Raw genomic sequence first — 14,975 nt, 5'->3', positions numbered from 1 at the left:
GTTGGAGGGTATTAGTAAAAAAAATATAAGCTTAAGAGGTAAAAATGAAAATTAACAAAAAAAAAAAAAATTAAAGAAGTAAAAGAGGAAATATGGTAAACTAGATAGGGTGAAGAGATGAAAAAAGTGTTTGAGATGTTTATTCTAATTAGATTTGTCTCCTACAAAAGTGGGCCCTACAATTATGTTTTAATATAAACATATATGAAAACAATCATTTTTCAAAATATGGGTTAGAAGTTTTTGATTGAGCAGATTTTTTGTGAGGAAGATCTATAAGATGAGAAAATCATGCTCACAAAAAATCAGCTCAATCCAAAACTTTTAACCCATATTTTGAAAATTGATTGTTATTACATTGTTTTTACTTATGTTTCATGATCCGCCCCCATATATATATAAATATACATGGGAAATGTTCAGTGCCCTACGTGTTTTGTCTTATATGGGTTAGAAGTTTTGGAATGAGCTGATTTTTGATGAGGATGATCTCTACAGTTAAAAGATCCTCCTCACCAAAAATCAGCCTATTCCAAAATTTCTAGCCCCATATTTACAAGTTGAAAAATTGTGGATCGTCCATTTTTTGTAAATCATTTTTGATGGGGTTAGAAGTTTTGGAATGAACTGATTTTTGGTGAGGATGACCTCCTCACCATAGAGATCATCCTCACCAAAAATCAGTCTATTCCAAAACTTCTAACCCATGTAAGACAAAACATGTAGGGTAAAGCGTAGGGTGCCGAACGGGACCCTATATATACATAGGGTCAGATTTTGTGTACACATATATCTATTCATATATGTAAAACGTGTTTTGTCCTATGTGGTTAAAAGTTTTGGATTTAGCTAATTTTTAGTGAGGAAGATCTCTATGATGAGGAGATCATCCTCACCAAATATCAGTTCAATCCAAAACTTTTAGCCTACATAAGACAAAACACGTTGTAGATATATGAGTAGATATGTGTGTACACGGATCCTGATCCATATATATATACATGTTTGTCCTATATGACTTAAATTTTTTGGATTGAGCTGATTTTTGATGAGAATGATCTCTATGGTGAGGAGATCATTCTCACAAAAAATCAGCAGAATATGAAACTTCTAAGTCCATCAAAAGTGGTTTAGAATTGCGAATCGTCGATTTTTTATTGAAAATTTGTAAACCACTTTTGATGGACTTAGGAATTTCAGATTAGGCTGATTTTTGGTGAGGAGGATCTCACCATAGAGATTGTCCTCACAAAAAATCAGCTCAATCCGAAACTTTTAAGTGACATAGGACAAACATGTTGGCTCTTGTACTTGACCCATATATATTCCATTTAGATGATTTTTCATTAATGTGTGAGAGAAGACCAAGGTCAAGGGATTTCTCATCAATTTTAAAAGATATAAGTATCTCAAATAATCAAATAAGACATGGAAGGGCTAGACACAATTTCCACACTTTTATAGCTTTGGATGGGTAGTTCAAGTATTTTATAAAATAATGTTTTAAGATTGTCTTTATGGTGCATATTTTCAATAAACATGCCTTATCAATAATTTTCCCTAAATTTTTTGGACTTTGTTTTTGAGAAGTTGTTGGATGTTGGAAGTTCTAACTTGGAACAAAGGCATTTTGATCATCTTTTATTAAGTCTATATACCAAAGAATAAAGTCTATCCTCAGTTTCAAAATTAAAGGGGTATCTCTAATTTCTATCCAAAACTAAGGGGAAACTAAAAAATGCCCATAAAAACTTGGAGTAGATGCTACACATGTGGTTTACTAATATAAAATGACTAGTTAACTAAGATTCGTCTTAGGTGGTCAAACCTGAGTCCTCATTAATATAATTGAAGAACTCTGCTTAACATATGGGATGCACATGGAGGTGGTGGAGGGATGGAATTTCCATAAAAGTGAACTTTTGATCTTGTGATTTAGACATTTTATGTCCCTTGTTTCCACATTTTATGAATATTTGAGATGTTCCCTATGTTTCCAAATTGATGATATATGTCCCTTGACTTGGATCTACATTGGAAGATAAATTTAAAAATGACCTCAATGCCCTTACATTCAATCTATGGTGAAAAACCCTTGACTTTTCTCCCACAAATTGAGATTTTGAAACTCTTGAACCTTCGGGATAAAATATTTTTAATCTCTTTAACCCCATTTCAATCCATCAAATTCAACATCTTATGAAAAATCCTTGATTTTTCTACAAAAATTCTGTCTTTATATTTCCCAAAAACTCCTATATGTTCGACAGAGCTACGTTGGGGCGAGTGGGGGCTATAGCCCCTACTGAAGTTTTGAAGTTTTTTTAATACCCCTCCATTTTTTTACAAATATTAGAAATGCCCCTATCTTTAATGACATGCACTTTTTTTTTAACGATCTTCATTGAAAGAATAACGAATATTGGATGACTTTCCCCCTTTCAAGCAAAATGTTTTAAAAACTAGAACGAATCGAAATTTTCTTAAGAAATCTTCGATCATTTTGAAGTAAAAAAAAAAAAATTTACGTTAAAATATTAAAATATTTCAAAATATCTAAAAAATCAATCATTAAAGAATATGGTTTTCCCAATTGAACCATTGATTTTAATAAAAACTTATTGAATAACGATTCCTAGAGAACTAAACAAATGAACATTGAAATTTTGATTGGACCAACAGTCTGGTCTGGTCTGATTTTTAAAAAATTTCCAAGACATCAACATTACAAACACGAAATTATCCTCCCTTGTTTTTTAAGTTACTAAAATACTTTTTTAAACGCAACCAACACACATCAATAATGTGCCATTCACATCGATGGAATGATTGGCCTACATTTAAAAAAAAAATGGTTGATTTAAGGAAATTATTTAAATATGTTTTACTCATATAAAAATGGGAAACAGTTAGGATCTACCTATTTTCCTAAAATACATTAGAAAATTTTAATTCTATTTTGATCATGCAACAATAGAGACCAAGTGGACTCCTTCAAGTCAAATCATTTAAATTATAATAAATTTTGATAAATATATATTAGTTAAATATATTAACGTGCAGTTATTATATCTCGCCTTGGTATACTATCATTCACAAATGAGCGGGATATTCAATGTGAATCATTGTTCACATTGACTCGTGAGAGATCCGTTATAACTTGTCCAAATCAATTAAAATTTTTTCTTCTTTGATAAAATAAATAATTTTTGTAATTTAATTATTTATTATCTTAACAAAATATAATCTCTTGACTATACGTCTTCTAATCCACCTTATTTAAAATATAAAAAAATCATTTGAATAAAATTATGGGTTAAAAATAATTATAAACTAAGTTAAATGATTTATATAGTTCAAAATACATGATTGGTGAGTCTACTTGATATTAGTGGGGGATGAGATAAGACAAAATCAAGATTTAAAACCATGTCAACTATAAGGTGGATTACTAGATGCGCAATCACAAAAATCTTTGTATTTCATAGAAAAATATTTAAATCGATTGACTCTATTGAATTTCAATAAATTTGACCGATTTTCAAATTACCAAATAGAGTCATCGAATCTCATACATTTTTACCATAAAAAATATTGTTTTGAGCTCCGACCACTTGTTTGGTGTTTTATAAAAAGGGTATTTATTTGGTGTTTGTGCATCTCTATTAATTTAATAATTTAACTTTGAACCATGAATGTTTTTGTTCTTTGAATTGTTAATGATTTTTATATATGATTCATGTATAGTTTAGCCATCCAAGTCTTTCTAGGCACTAAAGCCATAAGCTTCACTTGCTCCTCCTTACTTCATTTTGGATTGCCTTGGACAACTTAATAGTATGCTCATTATGATGCAGGAACATACAATTTGTGTTTGAAAATGAAAATTGCGATTTGTAGTGAATAGTCCAACATTGGCATAAGAGGAAACTAAGATTATCAGTCGACCATTATTAGCACTTAGCCCCCACTAGCAAAAAAATCCTGGCTTTGTCCCTGGTGGTGATATTTTATGATCGTCACTAAAAGTTACTTCTAGTGACCACATACACATCATGGCTAAAAAATTTGCTACTAAAAACGAATTTTCTTGTAATGTGAATGAGTATGTATCTTCTTTGATAGTCAAAGAATTACCTCGGATGATGAAAGAATGCACCTTTAATTGTCTAAGGACATGCCTCGACATACTTTTTCCTCTATTTAAAAAAGAAAATGTGGTCTTGGGGGATCCTTTGGCAATATGATAGCCAAAGCTAACAACCTCACTTGTACTCTAAAGATATACCTCGAAAGAAATGTCTTCTCGAGGCTGAAGTATGGAGCTTGAGGAAAGTCTCTAGCCTAGTTGGTTGGGCTTCCTCTTAAACAAGAAGCTTAATAAGATATAAGAGTACATCAGAATGTTATGAGGGATCTTGTGGCCACTTATGGTTAATGTGTGACGGTACATCGATCATAATGTAGTTAAGGTGTTATGCCTTGGGTATACCCAGGCCAAGTCGTTGTCATGACCATTGTAGGAACCAAAAATATTTGACCCTAGGGATTAGAGAAAATAATACTTCAACCCGATCCAAACCTGGTTGATCGGGAACTTTGGGTCTAACGCATTCTCCATTCGGTTCGACCTAGGGGATTTGACCCATCCAACCAAAGAGGTTTGACCTCCCTATGGGAGCCAACCTCTTCAAACCGTCCAATCAAGGTGGTTTGGCCTCCCAAAGGAGTCAACCCCTTCATTCAGTAATACAAAACGGTTCAACCTCCTCAAAGAGCCAACCCCATATAAATTGTTCATAAGTAGTTCAATCTCTAAATCAACCCCCTAACATAATTCAACGATCAATCCCTTACAGAGAGTCAATCTTTCTATCAAATATTATAACTTACAACTACTGAAGTAGCATCAGATGGAAAAACATAAATATCGACAGAACAAAGCTCAGGTACATAATACAACGAAGTCAACTTGATGAATTAAATAGCCACCGAGTTAAATCAGTTGCAAAGTAAAAAATCACTTCTCTTATCGATTAAAAAATCCAAGAGAGTGGAACTTCAAGGCCATTATGAGCTTAGATAGTGGTGCTTTAAAGCCATTGTGAGAATGAAAAATGGATTATTAGGTTCATAATGACATCATGGGAATATGTTACATGCTCAAAGTGGAGACACCCTAATTTACATGAACCCATTAAAAAAGTCCAAATTTTAAAAATCTCAAGTTAATTTTGATTAAAGAGCTTAAAGTCCTTCAATAGACCCACATTGCATAATAATTGTCACTTGGCACACTTCTTCATGCACACATACACACACATATATCATCTCATATTGTTTGCATGCCCAAATCTTATCCCTAATCCAATCTAATCCATACCCACTTCCTTAATCCATTGCTTAAAATTCATAAATCAACCCAAGTTCATAGTTGTTCCCTAATCTAAAATCATTCTTTATTATCTAATCTATTATCTAATCTATTATCCAGATCTTGACACAAACTAAGTTCATATTCAAATCTAGTCTAAATACCTAAATCTAAATCATCATAAGCCCATAAGTCGAGTACAAACAAAAATCCAATACCAAGTCCATTCTAAGTATGGCCTTACACCTCTCCCAAGAAAGAAAACATGTTAGTTTCTCATAAGGTTCAACATCCAAGAATGATCATCATTGGTGGACTAATGCTCCAACCTAATTAGAGAGTCAACTCTCTTGAGAAAACCCAAGAATGCCCTTCTCAAAAAGTATGGTTAAACAAAAAATATACTTTGATTTTTGGTAAAAATCCTTAAAGTTGGGAGAACTTCCAATCCTACTCCCAAAAGGTAAGAATCTTCAAGTACATACATGAAGTTCTCTCATTAATTAATTTCAAAAATATATATCTACCCTTACTTTATGAATTATTTACAAATAAATTAATGTCTACTTTTTACTTATCACTCTACCTTTACACATATCACCTTCTTATTTATCCTCCCAAAAATCCATTTGTTATCTCACATCTATTTATTAAAAAACTAAAGATCAAAAATGCTTTTAGGGTTTCTTCTCACAAATTTCACTTTTACCATTATAAAAATGAAAAATCTAAAAACAAACAACCTAAACCTCATGTCATTTCACTTTGTTTTAGGGGTTGGCTCACTTTACCCCTAAAAATTCTCCAAAAACTCTATATGTATTTTCATTTTCTATGAGCAATTCATATTATCAAACCCTCATATCTCAACCTAAAACTCTATCAAAATCCCTACTCAACATCTTCAACCCTCTTTTAACCTTCAAACTTCTGAACAAAAATCATCACTCATCTCTTACCTCTAACTCTCAACTTACAAGTTCTTCTACTTAAAACATTCTCATTCAAGACTATCAAGAGACAAGTGGGTTAGGATTTAGTTTTATTTTAAGTACTTACATCTTTTTCTTTCATCCCTCTTTATTTTTTTTTATAGAAAATCCTTATGATGTAATGGAAAACCCTTCTTCATCCCAAGTAGGTTGAACCTCAACTTTGGGTATGGGATGTTTGAGGCCGTTTGGTCGAAAAGATAGAGGGTGAAGTCCTTTTTTAACCCATATCTTTATCATGCATCATAAGTTACACTATGCATCATAATTTACACTATGAAGAAATATGTTACGCTCTTGGTATGGTTGAAACACTAAGTTTCTAGTAAAACATGCATATATCAAGGTTATAAATCTAAGGAAACTCCATCCATAGAATTTCTCTAAAATCTTAAATCAACATTCCAACTCATGTCAATACTAACATTAAATCCTCTTTCAAAGATGTGCATTCTCACCATGTGCACACACCTACTTCATGCATTTCTTGTTCTTTTTCAATTATCCAAATAAATGGAAAAATCTAAAAAGGTAACCACCTTAGATAGAGAGAATGATGTATCTAACACCTTCTCTATTCTTTAATTAAATTCTATTATCTAGATCTTAGGTGGTGAAAGCGCCCTCGATCCGCGGGGTGCGCGGATCTGCTTTTGACCCTTGAGGTTTGGGAGTCGCCACCTAGTTATTACGGTCTAGGAACCGATCAATGACTCTAAACGGATAAAAACTAATCTAAAACAAAAAAAACTGAATTCAGGGATCAAGTTACGGGATTGGAAGGTGTTAGGCACCAATCCCGCCCGGCCAAAGCCGGTCTCTACTAAATTCTCAAGTAGATTACATTGCTACAACCTAGATAAAAATAGAAAATAAAAAATAATACCTTTTCGATGCAAGGACTTTACTCCCTCAGATCTGACAAAAAGAACTCCTTGTACCGTGCTCCCTTACTTCGTTCTACTTCCGGATTTGACTTCGGATCTCCAAGGCAAGGTATCTCCTTGTTTTTGAATCTGAACTCTTCAAGTTCGTTGCGGATTTGGGGATGTTTTTAGAAGGCTTTTGGGTATTTTCTAGACTAAAATTGAAGGAGGGATGTTAGCTAAGGAGTTGGGGCTCCAAAACTAGGGTTTATGGGGGGCTAGGGGAGCTTCTAGACCTACTTCTCTTAGGGTTTATAATTTGATACGAAAATAGGGTGTGAGCACCTCTATTTATAGATGTTTTTAGGGATTGATTTGGATAGAGTTAGTGTTTAATTAGAGATCTTTTAATTAGAGTTGTGTTTTAGTTTGACTTGTTTTAGGTAGAATTGTGTTTTAATTAGAATTGTTTTAAGTAGAATTGTGTTTTAATTCAAATTGTTTTAGGTAGAATTGTTTTTAAGTTAGAACTCTATTAGATAGAGTTATTATTTAATTAGATCTCTATTATGACTTTTGGTCTTATTTGATTGACTTTTAATGTTTTGACTTTAGTCTTAATTGATTGACTTTCAATATCTTGACTTTAGTCTTGCTTAATTGACTTTAATTTTGACTTCAGTTTCACTTGATTGACTTTAATACCTTGACTTCAGTCTTGCTTGATTTACTTTAAATTTTTGGAGAAGGCCTCTCCATTATTTCTTTAATTCTTTGAACCCCCAAATGGAGGGGTCCTTAAAGAAATATCCCACGAACCCTCAACAATTTTGCCTGAGAGTCCGATTGATCGATTTTTTAGGTTCAAATTTTTAAATTAATTTCATTAATGTTTTACTTTAATTATTTAATGTTTTATTTATTAATTTCGAATTTTTTTAATTATGAAAATTGTGAAATTACCGTTTTGCCCCCGGAGAGGACTTTTCACGTTTTAAGTCGGTTTTTAATGTTCTAAGATGTGTTATAATCGATTTTTCGTAAGGAATTCAATGGAAATATTATCTTGTGTTATTTATGAAATTTTTTGTGTGAAATGGTCATGAACTTTATGAGGGGCATTTTCGTAATTTTGTCGAATTCTGTGAAAATTGACGAAATGATTTATTTGGTTTCGATTTGTTGTTTTATGTGTTTGAATGAGTTTTCCTAAGCGTAACGTAGGCTCTAGGGTTGTTTTGAGATTAGGGGTATTTTGGTAATTTGATAGTTTTTAGTGATTTTTATCGTGAAGCTTCTTTTTGGTTTGCAAGATGATGATTTCTATGTTTCTGGGGTCGTATTTACCTAGCGTAGCGTGGTTTCTAAGGTTTTGTTAGTTTGAGATACCTCATCCGGATTTCTGAAACACATCTGGTAACAAAATAAAGCAATGGAATACACATCCATCATTGGGAATCATTGCGATCGGGTTGACGAGTTGATTAATCAGGCGAGTGCAAAAATGGGGTGTCTACAGGTGGACCAAACCATTTTCCATGAATAAGAGTCATTACAATGTCATGAAAAATGATTTTCCTAAAAAAAATTAATTTGGGTACTCTTTTACACCCATTTCCAAAAAATATTAGTGGTGATTCTAAACAACGTAGTATTGAGATTCAATTATGAACATCTCATGTCCACACAAAGTAAGTCAGAACACACTACATCTCATTTTGCTTCTAAACTTTTTCTCCCTACTTTGCATATTTCTAAAGTTCTAACTTGATCTTTGGAGGCCCCTTGACCGACTCCACACCGGGGTCTTTTCAGGTGAGATCAACGGAGGAGATGACTAAAAAACTAAAAGTGCAAAATAAAAAGATGACCGAAAATTAAAAAAACCAACATAAATAACGAGAATCAAACCATCATCAACAGTACGAAACTTGAGAAGTGGAAGATTTGAAAAATCTCCTACAATCATGATGGTGGTACCTTGGTCACCTTCATTAGTCTTGTAAAATCCTAAATTTTCAATTCGTATCTCGAGAAAAAAATAGTAAAATTTTGAGAAAATCCTGAAAGTGGGACTTAGGGGTAAAACTTTAAGATGTTTCTGATCATTTTTAATGGAATCTGACCTCACCATTGGATTCGAAATGATTGAAAAATATACTTTAGCCTGTAAGCACGTTCAAATGCGAGTCCGAATATAAAAATTGTAAAATCCTCGATTATCGAGTCGGATCAGGTTAAAATAGTGACTTTTTACTAGAGTAAGAATTATTAAGATTCGATTATACCATTGGGTTTGTAACGAAAAATTATTGAACATGGACTATTTATTTGTCATTTTTGGAGACCAGAAAGTTGAATTATCGTCAAAAATGAAAATGACGTCAATTTTAGGAGTCACCTCAGGCAAAAAATGTAAACTTTTGTTAGAGACATAATTTGTAGAAATTGACCATACCATTAGATCCAGAACGAATAATTAGACGAAAAAAAATATTCAATTGTCAGTTTTGGAGTCCGGACGGTCAAGTTATCGTCGATCAAAATAATAGGCGAAATACCAATTTCGTCCCAAATTTTATATAAATAAAAATTTAAATTTTTTTATTACTTCGTCTTCGCCAACCCGTCCAATAGCCAACGCATTTAAATTTTTTTTTTTTTTTTTTAAACTTCAAACGCAAATCCCTCGCAAACGGCTCGTCGTCAACGACTGACGTAGAAGGGAGAAATGTCCGTAGCCTCGACATCTATAAAACCCACCCAAGATCTCTTCATTTCATTTTCTTTTTCATCCCGTATCGTCAAAAATCAACCGTACATATATACGGGGGTTTTGTAACTTCGACCTCGGATTTCATCCGTTTCGGGGTCAAACATTCCTCCACCGTAGAAGGGAGAAAAGACGACCACATTGAAATCTTCGAAATCACCGGGCCTATTTTGAAAATCAACCACCTAGAAGAATGAGTCATCTCGATTTCCGTACCAATCATCTCGATTTTCACGGACGTGTTTCAATTCATTCGCATAGAGATTGTAAGAAACTCTCAATTTCTATTAGTAATCGTAGATTATGAAAATTGCATTTAGAATTTTATTAAAAATTTGTGTTGAGTTTCTAAAAATATAGAATTCAATTGGTTATTTCAAATTCACGTCAGAATTTGCATATTTAATATGTTTAATTATATTTTATAACAAATTACACGTGGGTAGAATGTTTCATCGGGTTATTTCTGTCAGTTGGGTCCCGTGCATCGCTCGAACCCTGTTTTAATATAAGTTTTATAATTTTTCAAGATTCTTGATAAAAAATGAAGTTCATAGTTAGAAAAATGATTTATTATTCAATTAACTCATATTGAATTGATGAATATCAGAAAGTGGATATTTTGTTTGAGAGAATGAAAACTTTAAAATTCGAAAAAAAAAGGGAAAAAGGGTATGAAAACGGTAAAATGTCAAAGTCACACCCGAGGGGTGATGTCTGCATTTTACATTGTTGTGTTGTCTGTAGGTTAGTGAACGGATATCCATGAATAATGTTACTGGTTGCATGTTTATTTATTTTCTGTCAGCGCGAGGCGTTGTTTACTTTTCCGTTCTATTATTTATTTTAGGCTGATTGGCCACACTTGCATGGTAGGAAACTGGATATCCATTTTCAATCTTGTATTGTTAATTTCTTTTTTGTTTTCAAATGAAAGTAATATATATATATATATATATATATATATATATATATATATATGTAGCTATTTTGTGAGTTGTTAAAGAGTCTGTGAATGCTGAAGGGATAGTGCGTCATATCATCAGGAGTGATGTACTATCTTGGGATGTACGGTAGGGACCACCAAGTTCATTCGTGGTATAGGACGCGTATGAAAGTGGAGTCACAACTGGAATCCGGTTTATTCCTCTCTATCTTTACCAATGAACTTGTAATGTAAAGGTGGTCGTATACGAATGGTTTGTATATTTGAGAATCACATGCACGCCTGATAGGCATAGACGAAGATGATTAGTCAGTGATCACTAACAATCTATAGTAGTCGAACGTTCTGACATATTGAAAAGAGACCTATTGCTTACGGTCACGTCAAACGGCTAGCCTGAGCCGGATAAATGGTCAACCAAACGTGGTAAATGCAGCTATCGGCCACAAAATAAGGAACTAAAAGCCAGTAAAGAATTGGAACATCATGTCCCGACTAGGAACGATTTAATCGTGAATCTCAACTCTTTAATTCCACTATTCCACCATGTGTATTATGTATATGTTACCTTATTTTAATATATAAAATGAAATGCAAGTTTAATGTTCCCATTTGATAAATTAGATTTGTATAAAAAGAAAATGATATAGTGAGTAATGTTGGTTGATATAATATTAGTTTTAAAATGTTTAGTTGCTTATCCCTGACTATATGTACTAGTTAATCGTAGTTTCTTTTGTAAAATTTTATAGATTTTAAAATGATTTAGTTGCTTATTCGTTCATGTTAGAAGAGATTATTGGTAGAAATTGTATTCTTCCTTACTGGGTAACCATTGTTACTCACCATTTCCTTCTCTATTTTTTTTAGTTTCAGATCCGAAGCTTGACGAGGTAGGTATAGAGCACGAGTGAGAATCATCTGGTGGGTCAGATAGACAGCCAGAGTTCGTCACTTGGTGAGTATTAGGATTATAGCCCCTAGTGGTGTCGATTATCCAAAAGTAATAGATTTTGTTCTGAGCGTTAGGACTTTTGTTAGAGTGAGAAATATTTGTATAATCCTGTATTATGGTTATTCTTCCGCACTCTGATCTTTCGTACGTTATTAGATGTATATAGGCTTCCGTTAGTATTATATTTTGTATGTATATATACAGGACTGTATGTTGTTCATTAGGTACAGGTTGAATCGCCTTGGAATGCTAACATAAACAGATGAGACCATGCCGAAATTTCGAGGTGTCACATAATACCTCAGGATCTGACATGAGGATTTGTGTTAGCGTTTGGCGGGGCGCCACAAGTCTAATGTGACCAAGGCACTTACCTTGGCAAGGTTTTTTCATGCAACCTTGGTTGAGGTGATTGTCATGGTGTTAGATCTCTTATGATTGGTTGATAGATGGGCAAGTCCAGGTGAATGTCATCGACATCAACAAAAATCTCAAAATGACATGTAGACGACATATTATATGTGTAGAAATCTGACCCCAAATTATAGATACTCCCAAATATAGAAAAAACCCAAAATTAAGTGACAAGGAGAACCAAGTCCTTCTTTGATAAGTCTTTTGAATTGAGACAAATCCGACAATCTTAATATTGGATAGTGCTTTAAAAAAATACAATTTTGTCTCCCACTCTACATGTCTTACCTCATGGTAAGCATGTTGATACTATCAAACACAAATAATATATTTAATTAAATTGTTAGAGATCTTGAGATGAATGATAATATATTGTAGACACCCCATTTTTGCATCCGCCTGATTAATCAACTCGTCAACCTAATTGCAACGGCTCCCAATGATAGATGAATATTTTAATATTTTTTTGTTGTTACTAGACGTGTTTCCAAATTTCGAAGGAGATATTTCAAACAAACAAAATTTTAGAAACCACGTTACACTAGGAAAAATATGATCTAAAAACATAGAAATCATTATTTTTGGACAAAAAAAACTTTACAAGAAAAATCATAAAATGATCAAATTACTAAAATACCCCTGACATTAGAACATCCTTAGAACCTACATTACGCTTAGAAAAACTCTTTCCAACACATAAAATAACAAACTAAAATTAAATAAACTATTTCGCCAATTTTCACAAAATTTGATAAAACTATGAAAACGCCCCTCATAAGATTCACAATCATTTCACGTTGGAAACCCATAAGTGACAAAAATCAATACTCTCATTAAAATTCTTACATAAAATATTTCAAAATATCGAAAAATAACCTCTCAAAGCAAAAAACCCTCTTTAAGGGAAAAATAGTAATTTTTTAAATCCTAAAAATAAAAATCTGAAACTAATAATTAAAATATTAATTAACATAAAGTAAAATTTTAATAAATCAAATTAAAATTATTAAAATCAATTAATTAAGTCCACGAGTTAAATTTTAAGTGGGGCCTACATGATATTTAATAAAAAACTTCCACTAGGGGTGCCGAAGAATTAAAAATATAATATAATAAAGAACCCTCTATTAGGGGGTTCTCTAAAAACTTAAAAAATTCTCATTCTATGTAAATTAAAATTCAAAATTCAAATAAAAATTTAATTAAAACAACTTAACTTTATCTCTAAGAGGCCTAATCTCCCAAAAGTTTTTTAAAAATGAGCATCCACCACCTAAATTCGTAGGTCAAGAAAATATTAGAAAATCAAGAAAATCAAGGTCAATATCTCTCCTTATACTTCCTAATATCCTAAATCTGAAGTCCCAAGTTCATACCTAACACCTAAACCTTTTTTTCACTTAAAAAACATCCAAAAAATCTTTAAATATTCAAAAAACCAGAAAATATAGAGATCTAGGAGAAGAAAATCTCATCTCAGAGATCGGAAATAAATCTAGTGACGGAGACAAAAAGCAAGAAGATTCATAAGAGGAACGTTTGTCGCTAGTTTCTAAGAGAATCGATAGTCACAATCATTCAGGTAAAGAAAGTTTTTATTTTATTTTTAAGTCATTTTTTTTACAATGTAAATTTTTTGGAAAAAGTAAAGACCGACGTTCGTAGGGCAGGATTGGTGCCTAACACCTTTCAATCTTGTAACGTGAGCTCCGGACTCATAAATTTTTTTCGTGATTCAGTATCGTTTATTTGTTTAGAGTCAATTTTTGTTCTTAGACTATAAAATTAGGTGGTGACTCCCAAAAAATAAAAGCGGATTCACACTCACAGATCGATGGTGCTTTCATACTTGTATAACATGAGCCAATTATTTATATTAAGATTGTTCGAAAAATAATCATTATTAAGAAAGCTACTTGACCAAAAAAATCCTAAACATAAAATAGTTAAATAGATCACTCATGATTCCAAAATATGTAGGTATGGATGATTGATCTTAGAATAATAAAAATTACAAGCAATGATTGTGATATTAGAGACTCAACTTTTGATGTCAACGGCATGTGTGTTCTTGCTCTGCTCCAATTTGTTCGCTTACCCCTCACTCGCTTCTTGCATGCATTTCCATTTATCTCTTTACCAAGTCTTACTCTCTTTCTTTTTCTCTCTCTCTCTCTCACGCTCACACACACACACACACAAAGCGAGAGAGTTGCAACAAAGAACAAATAATGATTTAAAAAATATTTTCTATATCATTTTACTAGAGTTTGTTCATGCCTACGGTACAAGCATCCTCTTTGAGATTAACGGGGTAAAAGTAGGAAAAAAATAAAATTGGATGGTATTATTAAATTATTTTGAGGTTAAAATGTAAAAGATGAAAAATAATAAAGTGGGTTAAAACAATAAAAGAGGAAATATAATAAAGTTAAAGGAAGTGAAAAGAAAATGGACAGCGACCGTAAATACCTATTTTTTGAAAATATGTACCAAAAAGTCTATTCTAAAAAAAATATAGACTCTTTAATACTTTTTGTTGGGTTATGTCTTCTATTCTTGTATATGGAGATTGTCGTAGATTCAAACTAGATCTTTTGATGATCCGTTAACGACCTGCATGACCCGTTTAATTGGTAATGTGTGGGGTTTCCC

This window comes from Akebia trifoliata, chromosome 13 (assembly GCF_017979445.1).
Source record: "Akebia trifoliata isolate Shusen 1 chromosome 13, ASM1797944v1, whole genome shotgun sequence".
NCBI classification, from domain to species: domain Eukaryota; kingdom Viridiplantae; phylum Streptophyta; class Magnoliopsida; order Ranunculales; family Lardizabalaceae; genus Akebia; species Akebia trifoliata.
The sequence above is the reverse complement of the archived record's forward strand: the minus strand, read 5'-3'. Positions refer to the sequence as shown.